The following is a 14,697-nucleotide window of genomic DNA, read 5'->3' on the forward strand; positions in this document are numbered from 1 at the left end:
TCAGGGAGGGACACAATGTAAGCAAGTACTGTTTACAACATAACGTGACGAGTGCACCAGTTGCTTTCCTTCTCTGGGCGGTGATGGCATGTTATCCTGTAGGTATTATTGTTTTAGGATTTCTTACACTTGGTTTGCCTTGACTAAATGGTAACTGCACACATACTGTACTATAAATGGACTCCTCCTCTAGTCCTTAACTCCTTGAGGGCTGTGATAGACCTTACTTAGCTTTGTACCCTCTTTGCCAGTAGTCTTAACAGTGCAGGCACGGTGTGTGTTTGAATTGGGTAAATTATTTTTACTGCCTAGTGGTAGCTAGCGTACACAGGAGAGAGCCACTAACTCTGGGGACTTGTCCAAAATGACAATTCACTTGCAGATCTGTGATGAAATTTACTTTAAAAGGATTTCTAACTTTAAAAAAAAATCTGTCGGTTATTATTTATTTAAAGAAGTGGGGCTTAACTAGTGCTCTAAGGATTTCAACAAGAGATTCCGATTTAGAAATCCCCCCCCCCCTTTTGGTGAAATTATTATTTTTTTTTAGAGTCGGAATCTCACTGTTTCCCAGTTGTCTGCCGGGAACCCAACCCATCCTCCCACCTCAGCCTCCCACAGTGTTGCAACTACAGGCCTGAGCCACCTACCCAGCTGGTGAAATTATTAAAATTGTAGTGACAACTCTCCCTCCATTGTGAAATTGGAAAAAAATTAGACATTTTAGAAAAACGTACACCCTTTGGAGCTAGGTAGAGTTCAGATCCCCACATTTCCATTGACTAGTTGTATAGCCTCTCAGAGCTTCAGTTTCCTACTCCATAAGGGTTAGTAACATGCTTTGCAGTGTTTTTAGGGATGAATGAAACTGTGAGGTACTTAACTGCAGTATTTAACATGAAGTAGGTAGCTATTTCCTGGTAGCTGTAATGATAATAATTTTGATACGTTTTTACATGACTTAAGCATTCTTAAAAGTCTGATGCTTCTGAGTATAGAGGCTTAGCTATTTCTTTCATAAAGAAGGGGCCCTGAGACTTGTGAGTCTTATAGTAACGCATTTCTTAGGTCATGTAAACTGAAGGATAATGGAAACACAGTCACCTGTGAGTCTTCCTTTGAGAGTGGGACTCGCAGAGTGCTTGGTGGGGTAGAGCTCTTTGTGACTATGGTATTTAGGAAATGGTGAGAAATGGATTGTTTTCAGTACATCAGTCATAAGAGGATATGAGTTAGTTCCAACTTTCTTTATTTTACCTTAGTCTTGATAAATAACAAGTGTGGATTATGTCTGTATTTCTCAGACTTGTTTAAGGTAGAACTGGACTGGGTGTTAACAGTGTTGGTTCAGTACAGAGGCATGAGCCACTCACTTCCCCTTCAAGATAACACTTTAAAGGTGCCACCATTTATAGAAGAAAGCAGTGATTTAAAGCGGCCATACCAGCACAGTTTAGAATACTTACAGTACCCAATGGAGTAGATACATTCTAGAAATACTTACCTGTAGTGGGAGTTGAACAATGAGCACACATGGACACACAGAGGGGAACATCACACACTGGGGCCTGTTGGGGGTGGGGGCCTAGAGGAGGGATAGCATTAGGAGAAATACCTAATGTAGGTGACAAGTTGATGGGTGCAGCAAACCACCATGGCACGTGTGTACCTATGCAACAAACCTGCACGTTCTGCACATGTACGCCAGAACTTAAAGTATAATAATAAAAAAATAAAAATAAATATTTACCTGTTAAGGACATTTTCTCTATATTTTATTCCATCTTTCCAATAATAGTTTTCTTATGAAGAGATTATAGTAAACCTTTAAACATTATGTTTGATCAAACTTATAGATTGAGGGTAAACCTTTAAAAATTATATTTGGTGACACTTACCGAGTGAGGGTAAAAACATTCCTGACAAAGCTAGGCAAAGAGACTTGGACTTTTTTTTTTGAGAAGGAATCTCACTCTGTCACCCATCCTGGAGTGCAGTGGTGCGATCTTGGCTCACTGCAACCTCTGCCTCCCGGGTTCAAGCAAATCTTCTGCCTCTCCCGAGTAGCTGGGACTACAGGCACGCACCACCATGTCTTGCTAATTTTTGTATTTTTAGTAGAGATGGGATTTCACCATATTGGCCAGGATGGTCTCGAACTCCTGACTTCGTGATCCACCCGCCTCGGCCTCCGAAAGTGCTGGGATTACAGGCGTGAGCCACCGCACCTGTCTGAAACTTGGACTTTTGATGTTCCCTTCTTTTAAAGTTAACATCTAGCACTTGAATAGACTTGGCTATTACTGATGGGGACAGGCGTCCATTTGGAAGTAGCTTCCCTCTCTGTCTGTCTTTCCCAGGTCAGGCTGTCTTACTGCTGTGAACGGGGAGAGAGGAGAAAGCCGTGGGTGGAAGAAAGTTTGTTTCATGGCCTGGCGCGGTGGCTCATGCCTGTCATCCCAGCATTTTGGGTGGCCGAGGCGGGTGGATCACTTGAGTTCAGACGTTGAAGACAAGTCTGGCCAACATGGCGAAACCCCGTCTCTACTAAAAATAGAAAAATTAGCTGGGCATGGTGGCAGGCACCTGTAATCCCAGCTACTTGGGAGGCTGAGGCAGGAGGATCGCTTGAACCTGGGAGATGGAGGTTGCAGTGAGCTGAGATTGTACCACTTCACTCCAGCCTGGTCGACAGAGCAAGACCTCGTCTCAAAAAAGAAGAAAGAAAGATAGGGTCCCACTCAGTTGCCCAGGCTGAAACGCAGTGGCAGGATCACTGCTCACTGCAGCCTTGACCCAAGTGATTATCCCACCTCAGCCTCCCAAGTAACTGGGCTCACATGCATGCACCACCGTGCCTGGCTAATTTTTTTGTTTTTATAGAGAGAGGATCTCTCTGTGTTGCCCAGGCTGGTCTCAAACTCCTGGGATGAAGTGATCCTCTCACCGTGAACTCCCAAAGTGTAGGGCTTACAGGTGTGAGCCACCATGCTCAGCCTGCTGGGGTTTTTGATTGGCATTGCATTGAAGCTGGAAATCAGGAGGCAATTGACATTTTAATAACGAGCCATGACCATGGTATATCTATTTATTTAGACCTTCTTAGATTTTTCATCAGTGTTTTGTAGTTTTTAGTAATTGGATCTTGCATGTATTTTGTAATCTTATATATTTATTTCATGTGTTGTGGTGCTGTTGCAAATGATACTTTTTGATTTCCAGTTGGTCATTGCTAGGATATAGGAAGATGATTTTATGTTACATGCTGACCTTGGATTCTACAACCTTGCTACTAAACTCATTTTTAGTACTAGAAGCTTTTCTGTAGATTTTTGGAATTTTGTGCATAGACAGTAATGTCACTGCCAATAAGGGCAGTTTAATTTCTTCATTTTCACTTTGTATACTGTTATTTCCTTTTTTTTTTTTTTTTTTTTTTTCCTGAGACGCAGTTTCTCTCTTGTTGCCCAGGCTGGAGTGCAATGGTGCAATCTCGTCTCACTGCAAACTCTGCCTCCTGGGTTCAAGTGATTCTTGTGCTTCAGCCTCCCCATTAGCTGGGATTACAGGCGCCTGCTACCACGCCTGGCTAATTTTTGTATTTTTAGTAGAAACAGGGTTTCACCACGTTGGCCAGGATGGTCTCAAACTCCTAACCTCAGGTGATCTGCCCACCTCAGCCTCCCAAAATGCTGGGATTACCGGCGTGAGTCACCGCTTCTGGCCCAAGAGGACACACTGTTTCTTGGCTTATTAAGAGGTGTTTGGTTAGTGTTAGACCAGAGGTTGGTACATTCTAGCTTGCTGACTGGATTTAACATGCTGCCTCTTTTTATAAATAAATCTTTATTGGAACACAGCCACACCCATTCATTTATATATTGTTTAACAGAGACCATATGACCTGCAGAGCGTAAAATATTTACCAATTTGCGCTCCACAGGCACTTTGCTGACCACTACTGTGGACACCAATTTTAATTTAGGTATATAAACTTTTTTGTAGCTTCTGAGGTTTTGCATTAATTTTGCTCAGGCATCTAGGTTGGTGGAAGTGCTTTCTGTTCCTTCTCCCAAACCAATCATACAACCATGTAACTTCATGCCTGAGTTACTGTGTGGTCCTCTATAGTGATTGAGCTTTTACGTAGTTCTTTGCAGGCAGCATGAATTTCAAAAATCTCCAAACTTTTGATATTGCTAATCTTTGTAAACTTTGCACACTCAGCTCTGGTACATTCTGATGATGATGTCCACACTGCAGTCTATGAAGAAAAGACTGATGATTGTTTATATTAAAATGCAGGAAGAGAATTGTAGCAGCAACTTTTGCTTCTCTAATCAATACCGTAAAAGACTTACTATGTGTGGGCAGTGGGGGAGAATGTTAATTTATAAATTGAGATAGTTGTATTAAAATTGAGTGACTCTTATTTTGACATAAAGTGAATGTGTCTCTTTTATACAGCAGAAAACTATTAAATGTGTTTTTTCTCAGCATTATAAAATAAAGTGGAAAATGTGGGAAGAATACAAATCCTTAACTAGTGTGCTTCTGCTTATTTCACACCCCTCATATTTCTGATTCCTTACAACTATAGCTGGCTTTACTCCTGAGTGGTGAAATTGATGAACATACTTAAAACCACATCATTTAAGACTTTGAATTTTGACATTTCCTCCTCTTCACAGTCTTTCAAATACTAGGCAACCTGTAGGGTTCCACTGTGTCTGTCATGTATTGTCCCTGTGTTACATGAAAGCAGCCCCAGTGAACTTGTGAATTTGTTAATCATTTCACTGGCTACTGGGTGAGGAAGAAGTAGGATTTTCTCTCTTAAAATTCCTTAGTGAAATCACTGGATGGGCGTGGTGTGTTTCTTTAAGTTTCCTTTTGGTCAAAAATCTGACAAAGCAAAGACTTTCAGTGGGTCTTGGTCTTTCAATAGGTTTAGTTTTTAAGTGTGTTTACTCTGACTGAAAACTGCCTTCCTGTAATATGCTCCTTCCTTTAGAACACAGTTCTTAAGTAGAGTTTGTTTAAATGTATAAAATAAGTTAATGCATTATATGCAGCGAGGTTTTGCATCAGAACCCTGAGTTCTCAATGTTGTGGCCAGTTTAAGTGTCACCTTTTACTTTTAAAGTAAAGGTGTTTTAAAAGGTAAAACATCTTTTACCTGTTTTTTCTCTTACTTGCTTTTTTATTTTTGGGGTAAATGATATCTTTCTCAGGGAGGCCTTCCGTCAGCACCGTGTTTAAAATGGCATCTCCTTCATTTGCTATTCCTTCTGTTTTATTTTTCTCTATAGAATTTGTTACTGTGTGAAAGCTATTTATTTTAATGTTTTATTTACCTGTGTTACCCCTAGAATAATATCTATGGAGGTAGAGATTTTTGTCTGTTCCTTCTGTACCTACAGAATCTTGAGGATTATGGTGTCTGGCACATTGTAGGTGCACAATGACAGCTGAACTAACAACTTCAGGGAGAGTTTGTAGGATGGGGCTCGAGGTGTAGGGCAAGTCAATTTTTAGATTTGAGGTCATTAGCAGGAGATCCTCTTATGATGTGGGGGGAAAAACACATGTTTTAACATCAGACTGGGTTTGAATCTGGTCTCTCCAACTTACCCTTTGACCTTGGTGTTAAATAATTTAACCTTTGAAAGATCAGTTTTTTCAGTGGTGAAGTAGGGAAAATAGTATCTTTTTAATGGGGATTAAATGTAATATCAAATATAATGCTCTGTAAATGTTAGTTTTTTCTTTCTCCTTGTGTGCCAGCATTGGGGAAGTCTAAAAGCAACCTGAATTACCAGTCTGTTTCTGGAGCCTTCTGGGGTCATTACTTTGATTCCTTTTGACAGATGCATTCTTTTGAACAGCCTGTGTTGCCAGCATAACAATGACCTGTCCCTTTGACCAGTGTGGGGGCCAGACACTTTGTCATCCCTCTTTTAATCCATGTATCAGAATGACTCTTACGAGTTCTGGCTTTGAAAAATGTTTAGAGGAGTTTATAATTCCAGACAGTTCAGATGACATCGGCCCTTTCTTAAGAGTCCTCTGAGTTTGCTCAGCTTCCTCATTCCAGTGTGGTGGGAACCATTCAGTTAAATTGATGTTTATGGTCTTTACACATAGTCATCCTAAGTTTCTTGCAAATCACGAAACATCAGAGGGCTGCTAAGTCACTAGTTTGTCTCTGCAGATTTCTCTAATCCAAGCTTGTCCAAACTGTGGCCCACAGGCTGCATCCTGCGAGGACTTTGAATGTGGCCCAACACAAATTCGTAAACTTTCTTAAAACATTGGCCGGGCATGGTGGCTCACGCCTGTAATCCTAGCACTTTAGGAGGCCGAGGTGGGTGGATCACCTGAGGCAGGAGTTCGAGACCAGCCTGGCCAACATCTCTACTAAAAATACAAAAATTAGCTGGGCGCGGTGGCACGCGCTTATAATCCCAGCTCCTCGGGAGGCTGAGGCAGGAGAATCGCTTGAACCCAGGAGGCAGAGGTTGCAGTGAGCCAGGATCATGCTACTGCACTCCAGCCTGGGTGACAGAGTGAGACTCCATTTCCAAACACAAAAAACTGTGAGATTTTCTTGTTTTGCAATTTTTTTTTTTAAAGTGTAGCGGCTATTATTAGTGTTAGTGTATTTTATGTGTGGTGCAAGGCAGTTCTTCCAGTGTGGCCCAGGGAAGCCGGAAGATTGGATACCGCTCCTTTAATTTTTAATGGATTAACAAGGTGTTAATTCCTGTATCAGTTTCACTGATATTTCTTCTGCTTGATGCAGGAACACTTGACTAGTTAGTTAAGGTAGATTGGTCCATACATTTATGGGTTCTTTCATTTCCATGTCCTACGCAAGTCTGAGCAGGACCTGGAAAGCTGATTAAAAGGCCAGTGAGCACAGTGAGCTTAATTGTAAATTAAATGGATATTTAATACATTGAGAAGGTCCTCAAACCTTTCAATCTTTCATTTTCATCCATGCTTGCTATTTAAATCTGATGGGCTTGAAATTGACTGTTCTTCTTGTAAAAATGTTGGTTGGTTATTGCTGCCTTTCTCAAGCTTGGTTTTCAGTGTGGATTTCTGCAAATAATTTTTGCACCAAAAAGTACAAAGTCATTAAGTGAAGGCAGTCAGGAAGGCAAGAGTACCCTGAGCTAGGAGGTTTGCTGTAGCTCATGGGGTGGACCAGAGAATGAAAGAGTATGGGCCCGGAGGTGGTTCAGTCAGTGTGGGAAAGCCACCTGCTTGTCAGCTTTCTACTGCGTTGTCCAGCAGAACACATTGAAGCTTGGGGCCTGCAACTGGTGTGGAGATGATTGCATTTAGGAGGCTGATGTAGTTTTTTTTCCCTCTTAAGTGTGTGTTAACTGCTTTTTGGCAAAGTCTTGATCTGAGACATACACAGCTTGATCTGTGGCAGATCTTTGAGGGTTTTAATATCGAGAGGGTTCTGTTATTTGAGTTAGGCATGACTAGGCTACCAAGGCATTACTTTTCAGTGCAAACATTTGGTCATTTCAATTTATTGTTAGTGAGGCTTTTGTGATTTCTTAGAACACAGAGTTTGGGATTTTGTCTGTTTTTTGCATGTGTGAATGACACTTTATACTGTTGCTTATATTGCTGGTTAGTATGTGCCTTCATTTACCTATTGTGAGTAAGAAACTTCCTCAGATCAAATTATAGAAACAGAACCAAGTGACTATAGAAACAGTCACTTGGTTCTGTTTCTCTGACTCTTAAGAGGATGAGATCACTTTATACTCAAATTCAGGGTGTTTGGTAAAGGACCTACCATGCTGAGCATTTATAGCCTAGATGAAGTCCTGGCCCAATCTCCAAGTTCAACTTTTAAGAACACGCTATTCTTAATGTTCAGCAATTCAACCCTGGAAGCCTTCTCTAAATCTTAATGGGATTTTTATGAGAATTCATTTAGTGAAAATAACAATCAGGGAATCCAGCTATTAAGTTTGAGGAGGGTCATGCCTTTTAGTGGTTAGAGAGGCAAGCTGTAGCCTCCCTTCCCAGAGAAGGGGAATTGAGGAAGAGATTTCTAGTGGCCCTTACAATCCTCCCCTCACTTTCCAGGCTCCCTAGTAAGACTGGAAGAAGTCCCTGAGTAAACAGCATTTTGTGAGTTTGAGGGACTAGGTAAAAACGTACGTGAACATACAATGGTTTTGCTTTGATAACTTTTAAATATCCTGTTGGTTGTTGAAACTTCTGTGACAGTGAAACCTTTTGTCCTTATTTTTCAGTTGGAAGATCTTTCTTCCCCACCTGAAAAGATGGAGTTTGGGATCAATCCCTGACCCCGCTTCCTTCCTGAATCTCTTAGTGTATAGTATACAGCTGGGCATATGGTAATCTGAGGCACGGGATTGTACTCATAGAGCTATGCTTGACACCTAGGACTTCAGGTGCTTACGTATTTAAAAATCAAGGCGCTGACAGGGCTGTGTTCCTTCTAAAGTCTCTGTGTGGAGAAAGTGTTCTTTTGCCATTTCCAGCTTCCAGAGCTGCATTCCGTGGCTCATGGTCTCCTTCTTCCATGTTCTAAGCCAGCAGTGTAGCATCCTCAAATCTCTGACTCTGCCCACTGACTCTCCTGATACTCCCTCTCTCACTCATGAGAACCCCTGTAATTACATTGGGCCACTCAGATATTTCAGAATAACCTCCCATCTTAAGATCCTTAACTTAATCAAGTATGAAGAGTTCCTTTTGCCATGTAAGGTAAATAGCGCCTTGAATTTTAAACAAATGAAAGTCATTTCGGACTTCTGACTTCCAGAAATGATAATATGATAATAAATTTGTGTTGTCTTAAGCCACTGAGTTTGTGATAATTTGTTGTAACAACAATATGAAACTAATAGAATAGTAGTTTGGAAAAATTAGTGATAAAGGATAATTGGCAAGGAGAGGATAAGTGCAGTTGGATCAGTTTGAGTTCTCTGTATGTTTTAGTGTCAGTGTTTTGTAACATTTTAGTTTTTCCTAAAACCAAAGGATTGATTGACCTTCAAAAGTCAGCTCCTTTTTGATGTTAGTCTGTAACCTTTTATCAAAGCAATATTTTCCCCAAATAGGGTTGACAAGAAGACATTCTAAATTATCTCCTGATAAGTTGTTTTGACTTCAGATGTTGAAATTGCAGGCCCATCTCCCACCCATCTCTGTTTTCTCACTTTTTTTGTATGTTCTATAATAAGTCTTACATTGACTTATTATAATAAGTAAATTATCAGTGGTTAGTGTATGTGTCTGTCTGTCCTTCCCTCTTTCCCCCAACCCCTCCCTCTCCTTCCCCACTCTGAGTGTGTGTGTGTCTCTCTGTGTGTGTAATTACAAAGAAGTTGTAAAGGCCTTTTAAAGTAGTTATGATGTGATTTCCCCTCCTTTTAAAAAATAAAATATGTTGGCCGGGCGCGGTGGCTCAAGCCTGTAATCCCAGCACTTTGGGAGGCCGAGGCGGGCGGATCACGAGGTCAGGAGATCGAGACCATCCTGGCTAACACGGTGAAACCCCGTCTCTACTAAAAAATACTAAAAAAAAAACTAGCCGGGCGAGGTGGCGGGCGCCTGTAGTCCCAGCTACTCGGGAGGCTGAGGCAGGAGAATGGCGTAAACCCGGGAGGCGGAGCTTGCAGTGAGCTGAGATCCGGCCACTGCACTCCAGCCTGGGCGACAGAGCGAGACTCCGTCTCAAAAAAAAAATAAATAAATAAAATAAAATAAAATAAAATATGTTAAGCATAAGTAGTAACATCTTAGAGGGCAGATAGGTGGAGACTTTGACTTTCTACTTTATCTTTGAATCGTTTAAATGTTTACAGTGAGCATATTATTTGTATCATACATAGTAATTTTTGATGAAAACATTTTGAAGGCTGAAAAGAATGTCATGTCTTTTGAGAATAAACCTATCTTTGTGCTAATTAACACTGGAGGTCAGCCAAGGCTTTATAATAAAATATTGGATTCAAAACACTTATGAAAGTGGCTAGTTGAAGAATATAATTTGCTTTGAAACATATCTTGAAATGGAAGTATATTTCTAATAATGAAAGGTGTGGTTTTAGTAATAAATGAAAATAAAATATCCCATTATTATCCCTTCATAGAAAACAAATACAACCCTAAATGACATTTTCATTAACCAGTGATTTTCCTCTAAAACTGAGATTTTTTTTAAGACCTAGGTAGGATTGGCAAATAGTGTACAGAAATCTGGACATCATTTGAAGATAATTGTTTGGGTGGGATAGAGGCATAGAGTACTGTTTTACTATGTTCATTTTTATTAATGAAACTGTGAATTTAGACCAAGTAGTGATTTCAGAGTGGAAGATGGAACAAGATGTTTAGTGGGTTTTGTATACTATTTTTGTAAAAGGTTTTGATGCAGAATCTTTCATAAAATGAAATCTTTTTTCAACATGCCTGTTATTTACTTTTAGAATTCATGGAATGGGTTCTTGTCTGAAGAACTACAAACCTTTATTGACTCCAAATTTGACTCAGCTCTTTTATATTTTCCTTTTCTTTCTCACTGATAAGGGAAGGTACTTTATAAAGTAGATTCTTCATTAAAAAAGAAAAAAAGACTATATTTACCTGGTCAGAAGTTGTTTTGGGTTTAAAGAAAAAAATTGTAGCCTAGGTTGCAACAGATGGTCTGATAGTTATAATGTGTTACGTCTTGTTTGTTCGTTTGTTTTTGTTTTGAGACAGAGTCTCACTCTTTTGTCCAGACTGAAGTGCAGTGGCACAATCACAGCTTAGTGTAGGCTTGACCTCCCAGCTCAAGTGATCCTTCTACTTCAGCCTCCGGGAAGCTTGAGCTTCCCTTCTTCTAACCTTTGATGAAAGTGTGGTCTCTCTCTGGGCTGCTGGTGGTGAACTGAAATTCAAGGGGTGGTATCTGTGCCAAGAGGCCTTTAGTCCAAAGGAAACAGAAAGTGGAGGATAGACCAAGTATATAGTTCTTGAGAAACAGATATTTTGTTTTGAATGAGGAATGTCAGCAGTGGAGGGTGGATAGGGCAACCCATACAGCATTTGGTAAGGAGATAAGCCGACATCTTTCTGAGGGGCAGTTTGGAATCTTTACAAGGCCATGGGGAGGCATTTAGTCCATGACAACTGAGTCTCTAGGACTAATTTGCTTAGGTGGATTTTCAGAGTCTGATTCATTCTTTCTCCTCTTGCTGATGAAGGTGGGTGCCAGGAGTTATGGTAGTCCCATGTTATATCTAAGGGAACTTGGGCTAGTTTCTTAACAATATGTGCAGTGAAATGAGTCCCATGTCTGAATCAACATCTTCTATTAATCCAAACCTGGGTATAATATTTTCAGTTAATGGCTTGACTACATTACTAGCAGTTGCACTTGAAAAGGTAGTAGCTTCTACCCAATGAGTAAGGTGATCTATCACTAGTAAATATTTTAAGTGACCGATCGTGGGCATTTTTGTGTAATCAATTTGAACACTTTGGAACAGCCTTAATCCTGGATTTCTCCCTCCAACAGATGGCTTTCTGAGGGTCTGCTTATTAGTCTTCTCACATACTAGGCGACTATCTGTAACTTGTCTTTCCAGAGTATAAGTTCCTATACGTCTGTAGACCCCGAGGACTGCATCACACGTAGCTTGAAGTCCCTAAGGAGTCCCTTGATGCAGATGAGAGAGAATTTCCCTCACGCGGGGTTTGGATAACATTTCTTTTTGGTCTGGTGACACCCATTTCCCTTCTGAATTTTCTTTGCCTCCTGTTTTTATTAATTTTTCCTTTTCAGCGGGAGAAAAGATGGGGACTGCAGTCGGGGGGGTGGGGGAGGCAAGGGCCTAAGTGAAAAACAGGTGTTTTCAGAGGAAACGGCAGCTTGTTTGGCTATTTAATCTGCTAGGTTATTCCTTCCGCTTTGAAAAAAAACGCATTTCTGATGTCCTGGAGCATGGACAATAGCTCTTTCTTTCTTTTTTTTTTTTTTTTGAGATGGAGTCTCGCTCTATCACCCAGGCTGGAGTGCAGTGGCCAGATCTCAGCTCACTGCAAGCTCCGCCTCCTGGGTTTACGCCATTCTCCTGCCTCAGCCTCCCAAGTAGCTGGGACTACAGGCGCCTGCCACCTCGCCCGGCTAGTTTTTTTTATTTTTTAGTAGAGACGGGGTTTCACCATGTTAGCCAGGATGGTTTCGATCTCCTGACCTTGTGATCCGCCCATCTCAGCCTCCCAAAGTGCTGGGATTACAGGCTTGAGCCACCGCGCCTGGCCTTAATAGCTATTTCTTTTGGCAGCTGGAGGTTATCTAATACTTGGGTGGTTAATTCTTTGTGGACCATGTCTTGGCCTTTGCTATTAATAAGACCTCGTTCAGTCCAAATTTTTCCAAAGCTGTGAGCTACCCCAAAGGTGTACTTGGAATCAGTATAAATCAGTATAAATCAGTATAAATCAGTCCCTTCTTGGTTTTGCAAGTGCTTTAAGGCTTGATTTAATGCAAACAGGTCACATGTTTGGGCAGACCAATTATTGGGCAGTCTTCCTGACTCTACTTCTTCAAGTGCCTCCCCATCGACTACTGAGTACCTATTATGCCTTTTTCCTTCAATTACTTGGGAAGAGCCATCTATAAATAAGTGCTGCCCTGTTTTGTAAGGGGTCTCTTCTTAAATCAGGCCTAACTTTTGTATGGTAATCAATTAAATCCAAGCACTCGTGCTCAGGTCTCTTTAGATTTGGATCTCCAGTCAGGAAACCTGCTGGGTTAAGTGAATTAGTGTTAAATCATCTCTTTCTAACAGGATAGCTTCACACTTTAAAATTCTCAAGTCGGTAAGCCACCTTCTTGCCTTTTGATTTAAGATCGTTCTAACCTGATGGGGCATGCTTACAACTAACTTTCCCCCCAAAGGTTAGTTTTCTGCTTTCTTCAGTTCACAAGGTGGTAGCTGCAATGGATTGAAACATTCAGGCCATCCACAGGTTATAGGATCTAAAACTTTTGATAGGAAAGCCATGGGTTGCTGGTGACCTCCGTGTTCTTGAGTAAGGACCCCTAAAGCTACCCCCTTGTTTATGTTAACAGAAAGGTGAAGTGGCTTCTCTAGGGAAGGCAAAGCTAAAACAGGGGCAGTTATAAGCAGATGTTTTAGCTCCTCAACCTGGTGGATTTCTTCAGAAGTCCACAGGCGAGGGTCAGGCTTTTCTTGGGTAGGTTTTAGGTAGAGAGGCTTTGTGAGTAGTGCATATGAGTCAATCCATAAACGGCAATGTCCAGCTATCCCTAGGAATTTTCTGAGTTCTTATTTAGTCTTAGTCAAAGGTATGGATACAATCCCTTCTACTCTCTTGGGCCTATCTTTTGTTTGCCCTTACTTATTAAGTGTCCTAGGTATTTAACTTCAGGCTCTACAAACTGAAGCTTTCCCTTTGAAACCCATAGCCCTCTCCTTGCAAATGGTTAAGGATATGGATGGAGAAAGCAGACACCTTTTCTATAGCCTAATGAGATATTAATAGGTCATCTACGTACTGGAGCAGACATACACATTTTGATATAAACTTGTTCTAACACTTGATCTAGAATTTTTTTTTTTTTTTTTTGAGATGGAGTCTCGCTCTGTCGCCCAGGCTGGAGTGCAGTGGCCGGATCTCGGCTCACTGCAAGCTCCGCCTCCCGGGTTTACCGCCATTCTCCCGCCTTAGCCTTCCAAGTAGCTGGGACTACAGGCGCCCGCCACCTTGCCCAGCTAGGTTTTTTTTTTTGTATTTTTTAGTAGAGACGGGGTTTCACCGTGTTAGCCAGGATGGTCTCGATCTCCTGACCTCGTGATCCACCCGTCTCGGCCTCCCAAATTGATCTAGAATTTGACCAAAAAGATTAGGGGAATCTGTGAAGCCTTGAGGTAGAACTGTCTATCAATACTGTTGCTTTCATCCAGAATGGGGATCTTCCCGTTCAAAAGCAGAAATGTCTCAGCTGTCCTCAGCCAAGGAGCATGCTCAAAAGGCATCTTTTAAATCTATTACTGTAAACCATTGATATTCATATGGAATTTTACTGAGAATGGTTTAAGGATTAGGGACAAGAGGGTGGGTAGTCTGGACTGTCTGGGTCATGGCCCAGAGGTCTTAATGCTAGTTTATATGACCTATCTGGTTTCTTCACAGGCAGTATTGGGGTGTTATAAGGGGACATACAGGGTTCAAGGAGCCCACCCTTGATGAGGCTTTCAATGACAGGTTTTAGGCCTATTCTGCCTTCTAAAGGAATAGGATATTGCTTTCTTCTTACTATTTCTCCGGGATTTTTAAACTTTATATGTATAGGGGGAATTCGGAGTTTTCCCCAATTTCCTTCCCTTGCCCAAACATCAGGATGAATGTATGTTTCGTCTGCAATGGTGAGCAGGTTTAGTGAAGTGTAGAATCCTTCTGAGACAACATGTAAACCTATACCTAATTTTAAGATTAAGTCTCTTCTGAATAGATTAGTCCCTGCCTCTGGAATTAACAAAAATTCAACATTAGCTGAGAAGTTTTTACATCTAATTTCTGTTTCTTCTAAACTTTTTACTTTGATTCCCTCTCCTTTTACCCGAGACTACAAGTTCCTTTGAGGATCAGGCTATATTGTAGGGGAAGGTAACAGACAGA

This window comes from Trachypithecus francoisi, unplaced genomic scaffold, assembly GCF_009764315.1.
Source record: "Trachypithecus francoisi isolate TF-2019V2 unplaced genomic scaffold, Tfra_2.0 Lachesis_group3, whole genome shotgun sequence".
In the NCBI taxonomy this organism is placed as follows: Eukaryota; Metazoa; Chordata; class Mammalia; order Primates; family Cercopithecidae; genus Trachypithecus; species Trachypithecus francoisi.